Genomic DNA, 5,985 nt, shown 5'->3' with positions numbered 1-5,985 from the left:
ATCAGTGGACTCTTTTCCTACCTTAGCCTCCTAAATCTTCTTGTGGGGAACAAGGGGAGCAGAAGAGAGAGGGAAGATGCCCATCTGCTTTGCTACACACTGGAGAGACAGCTACTGCTGGCCTTAGTCTTCATGGCCACAGCTCAGAGGCTGGTGGGCTTCCATGTTCTGTTTTTATTGTGACTGTTTTGACACTGGAAAATACTGCTGTGGGACAGTGGTAAGTGTGTGCTGCGGCAGGGGTGTTCCCAGGCAGCATTCCCTGGTTATTAGGCCCCTAAAAGGGAGAAGCCCTTAAGTGACCGAACCACCATTAAGACTTTTCAGTGTTTTTATTTTATTTTTTTTTTCCTCTGTATTTTGTTTTTGCACATTGGAAACGAAGCTTAAGACCTGCCTGGGCCCTCAGTCACTTTGACCCTTTTATGTCAATTAACTTATTTTTTTAATACTTGAAAGAAGATTCATTTTTGTATCTTTTAGGAAAAAAATGGACGAGTGATGGGTGTGTGTGCCTGCTACATCCTACAACTTCCACTTCAAAATTACTGGACATTGTTACCTGTGGCTATTTATTAGTGTTCTTATTAATAATTTGATTGTTACACATATTTGATTGTGGAGGGAGTGTTTTAACTCTGTTAGAGAAAGACACTACTGCAGATTGGTCCTGCTTCACAGCAAGGGCAGCCTTTATGTACCCATGGATGCATCCTGCCCTAGGAGTTTTCCTTTATGAAAAAATCCTGTGCACTCATGGAGTTTAAGAATCTATTTGTGTTCTTAGCATCCTTTTCTTCCACATCCCAGATTCTCTCTTTCGGACTTACAAACCTATATTTATTTAAATTTTACATTTTTATAACAAGAAAGCCAAAACTGTGAGGTAGAACTATCGCTTATGACTCTCTCTCACTGAAAGAGGGGATCCTCACACTCCTGGATACAGTTAAGAGGGATTTCCATGAAAACAAAAATAGCCCATTTCCTGCTGCATCTGTTGGAAGAAGCTCCTTTTGGCCCAGTAAGTGAATCTGCTGCTTTTCAGCCAGGAGGGTCCTGACCACACAATAACCGATGAGCAGGATAAGCACTGAGCAGCTCAGCACCATTCCCTGTTGGACAGACTCCCTGGGCAAACCGTGTCCTTAACTTATCCTGCAGAGCTGAAACAGCACCGTGCACTGGGGATGCATCCCATCCTTCACATGATGGTGTTCAGAGGTTTTCCCTCCTTGGGATGCTGACTGTGCTCTTTTCCTGTTAAAGAAGTGCTAAGCCTGCTTCCTGATGTCTTTGAGAGCGTGTCCCACTCCCAAGCACATTTGTACAGCGTACTGACTCTTCCAGCTTGAATTTACACTGCTGGCGCGAGGCACCCCAGCAGGGCTGAACATCCTTCAGTCTTTCGCCCCGGCACAGAAGTTTGCATGGTTTCTTGCTGTTGGCTCTCTACTTCCTTCAGAGGGGTCTCCTGTAAGTCAAGGTCTATGATTTGAATTCACCTCTGACTTGGAAGAACACCCCAGGCTGAGGGAGAATGTGTAGGAGTGTCCGCGGGGACTCTGAGCAGTGCTGGTTGCTAACGGTGGAAACGTGTTTTCCACCCAAAGTGTTCTCCCTTTATTCCCCCTAGTGTTTTATGCTAAGGCATTACAAATTAGATCCAGATACTCGTGAAACCAAGCAGACAGGCAGCTGCAGTGCTACTTCATAACTCTGCACGTTAGCAAGTGGTACCTGCCATAGCAGCATCCCCGAGTGTTGGCTTTACCAACAGGATGTCCAACAAACAGAATTCCCCCCATTTGCCAGTGCAGGGGCCTGCTGCCCGAGTGAAATGGTAGTTGGCAATGGTAGTTTACAAAGTCTGCATTTGAGGGGCCAGTGGAAGCTGGAGCACAGGAGGAGGGAAGAAAGATGGATAGAAAGTTTACTGTAAATTGTCTTGTGCAGAGAATTGACCTCAGTCCATTTTATAGTGCACTCGGTATAATGGACCACATCTAACTTGTAATAAAAGGTCATTGAATGTGAGCTGTAGAACAGAAAAAAGTCCTGAGGAAGAAATACCAGATGGTTCCTTTTCCCTTTCATGCTGGGGGACATTGGCCAGATCTTTGCAATGCTGAAGAGTGGTATCACTTGAGGGTGTAGTACCTTACTGCACAGAAAACCCACATATTCTAACCCTAAACTCTTTGGGTTGTGCTGAAATCCCCCAGCAGCAAGAATGAAAACGAAGAGCTAACATTGCACACACAAATTGATTAAAAATACACAAAAGGGAATGTTAAAAGGCCTTTTTATATCAAAATGGTTGTAAAAGGCACAACTTGTATTTGCTGTTCAGTTGCACTTTAAAAATATGACTTGCATATCAGATAGTGGGTTTTTTTACTCTCTGAATATTTTTAATTCAAATTTTGTATTTTTGAAGCTGAAGAAGGCTCTTGTGAGCACAAGATTCCTTATTTGTATCCGAATCCCAGCAGGATGTTCTAGCTCTTTGCGCTGCCCACGTGGGCAGCAGCAGTGACCCAGCCGTGTGCATTCAGTGACATGTGTCCATTTCACGTGTGAGGAGAGCAAAGAGACCCTCAGCTCCCGAGACGTGGGCACGAAAGGGTGTCTGTCCACAGGTGACATGGTCCTGCCCCGGGGCTGGCCGCTTCATCCCGGCAGGAGGTGGGAAGAGAGCCGAGCTTGGAACCTGCCCCGTGTTCGTTTTGAAATGGGCACACTGAGGATGGGGCAAAGCACTTCAGCCCCCTGCGGGGAAGGGAGGGGAATACCAACTCCTGGAAGGAAACGCCCAGGACGCAAATGGAGATGGGGGAGTGAGGACTGCCAGAACAACTAATCTGCTGTTTTCACAATACCATTTTTTTTTTAACTGTTCTGTTCTTTTTAACCATATTCTCATTAAAAGTCACAGCTGCCTGTAAAATTCTGAGCTTCAGAGAACTAGTGTGTGGGGAGGTGATAAGACATTTCAGCTCCAACTTTCAGACATATTCCTTCTTTCAGTTAACCAATACTCCCTGGTCTCACTAGGGCATGTTATAAACGACATTGCTGAACATATTTTAGAGCAAACTGCAAGTTTTAAAAGTCTGTCCTTCTCTCGCCGTCTCTGCATTTTCTGTAAATATTTGTTTGTATGTAAAGGCACCAGTGGATCCTTGGGCTACCCCCACGGTCAAGAATCTGAGTTTTGTGCAATGCCTAGGCCTCTGTTAGAACACGGTGCTTGCGTAGAGCTAGTCACCACATTTGTGTGCACTCTGGTGGGTTTTAATATTTTTATACATCCTAATCCTGAACGTTATGAAGTATTCTAAGTGGTCTAGACAGCATGATCTAGAGCAGCCGGCAGTTCCCTTTTGTGAGCAGCTACACCTTGTTTGGTTAACATTCTTCTAAAATGAGTTTTCAATTAAGTGTTTACACCACACACCAGTGGAGGAGAGAGGTGTTGCATTGTAAAATCTCCCGTGTACAAACTGAAAAGCTGCAATGGGAATTTCAGTTGTCACTGTCTGCAAGAAAGAGAGCTCTAAAGCATACTAAAAACCAGCCTGTATATAGTTCACAGAAAAAGAGATCGCTGGCTTGTTGACCTCTGCAAAATAACAGAGATGAGAAGCCTTCCAAAAGCTCCTGCTTTTGGATTATTCAAGTACTTCTTGGCAGGTACTAGGCAGGGTAGCAGGCAGATGAGGATGTCACTAAAAGCAGATGTGAAGGGGAGGATGCCATGTTCTGATGGCATTGCAGTAATTTAAATACTTCTGTATCTGTGGGTGCATGCGTGTGTGTGTGAAGTCTAATCCAGGCAAAGGGAGTTGCTTTGGCATCTGCCCTTTTGTATGAAAGTGAACTCTGATATTCAGATTGTTCAAGGCTTTTACGGTTGGCATGTATGGAGCGTTAACAGAAAAGCGGATACCCTACCTGTACAAAACCAACTCTGTTCCAGCCTGTTTTCTTCTATTTGGTTGTGTTTTATTGTTTGTTTTTATGCACACTTGCTTCATTGGTGTTGAGATTTTAGCACCTCAGATGGCCAACTGAACTAAAAAAAAAAAAAAATAAAGTCATTAATTATTTTTTCTTTTTTGTTGGTGGCGTTATCGTTTCTTTGCTCTCACTCCCTTGGTTGATGATTAATGAGGAGCTGAGAGGAGGTGATCTAGAGATAAACCTGGGTGTTAAAGGGCCTGGCTTCAGTTACTCTTTTGCTGGCTCACTCTCAGCCACTCTGAATTATCTGATGCAAAGATATCAATGATACACCCCCAGTGCATGTACATACTCTACATTGTTTCTTCAGATTCTCTGTGAAGAGCAGTTACAGTAAAAGGCCAAGAAGGGATGAAGGTAATATAAACTGGATTGTAGAAACGAGGATTTCATTTCTGTAGCTGAAGCTCACTTCCTCAGCCTGCAGAACTAGCCTGCTACAGCCTGAACATCTGATGCTGCTGTAGCAGCATTCAGTAAAATAATGGGAGAATTACATGAATGCCTCTGTGCTGACTTTTTTTTTAATTTTTCTTTTTTTAAGAAGCAGAGGTTTCACACAGGATGTTGGGGGAAATCCCAGCTGGGGAAATCCCAAACAATGTGTTTTATTTTCTTGTTCACTCAACCATTCTCAAAACAAAGGATAAACCCTGGTGTTCCTATGGTGGTGTGATTAAAGGAAACCTATTACTGCAGCAGGAGGGATGACAGGCCTTGGATTTCCCCTTGCCTGGAGGCTGGGCCGGCAGGCGGTGCTGCAGGTGGCAGGAGTGACAGCACTTGCTGCCTCAATTGTGCAGCTCACTAGGGCAGCAGCTCGTTGGGTATGCTACAAACTTTATTATTCTTCCTGTTCTTTTGGTCTCTTGCTCCCAAATAGTAGTGGGAATAAAAATAGTAGTGGGAGAAAGCTGTGGTTACCCAGGGATGGAGGATCTCTCTGCTCTCCAAAGTCCAGTCCCCGAGGATTTCTCACTGGATGCCAAAAGAAAAATGGATGTCTGGAAAGCGACTGCTGGACTCTGGAACGCAGGAGGTTGGCTCCCATCCATCGCTTAGGAGACCAGTCTTGCAACACTTCCTCACGGGTACACTGCAAACTCGCTGGTCCTCAATCTCAATTAGGAACAAAGACATTCGGCTGTTTTATAAACTGTGGATGGAACAACAGGTCTAGGGAGAACTTTTATCTGTTGCTTGCTTGGGTGAAGACCTACGCTGGCCGTCCGAGATAAGTGCTCCTGCACAGATTAGCTACGCGTGACTAAGAAATTACACCAGAAAAGGATCTTCTAACAAGTAAACCCTGCCCCAGGAGCCCAGCCTGGTGGCAGCTGCTGCTTTCCTTTTCCCTTGATAATGAAAGTAGCCTTCAGGAGCCTCTGACCGTTTCCACAGGTGCTATTCCATGCCCACGAAGCTGCCCCACCCACCCTGCGCCGTTCCCCTTGGCGCAGAACCACAGCCCCTCCCCAGCCCTTTGCCTTGCGTGCAGAGGTGAGGAACAGCACGGAAGTTCCCGAGGTGGGAGGGGGAGCGTGCCCTCGGGAGCGCAGGAAGGAGGATGTCCGTGGGTTCATTGAGAAGCGTGCAGAGCCTCTTTCTGGCAGCAGCAGATATATATTATCTTCTACAGCCCTCCTGGCTGCACTCGGCCTGGCTGAAGACAATGAATGTAACTTGCCAGGAACAACAACTATGGGAAAGTCATGCCTACAACCCCCTGCCATTCTGGCTTCCCTCATGTTTTATAGGGGTTTTTTTTTTGAAAAGTCCTCACCATCAGTGCTGTGACAGCAATTAGCAATTGCTGCCTACATTAGTATTTGAATTTTTAAGTCCTGCATGTCAGAGAATGTAAACCTAATCCTGTAAGGATTCTACCTGGCCACGCATCTCTTAAGAATTCCAGCAAGTCCTGAGTGTATCTTCCTGCTTTAAATCCTAAGCAGGAAT

Source organism: Corvus brachyrhynchos, unplaced genomic scaffold, assembly GCF_000691975.1.
Source record: "Corvus brachyrhynchos isolate BGI_N302 unplaced genomic scaffold, ASM69197v1 scaffold191, whole genome shotgun sequence".
Classification (NCBI taxonomy): domain Eukaryota; kingdom Metazoa; phylum Chordata; class Aves; order Passeriformes; family Corvidae; genus Corvus; species Corvus brachyrhynchos.
This window is presented reverse-complemented; position numbering follows the sequence as displayed.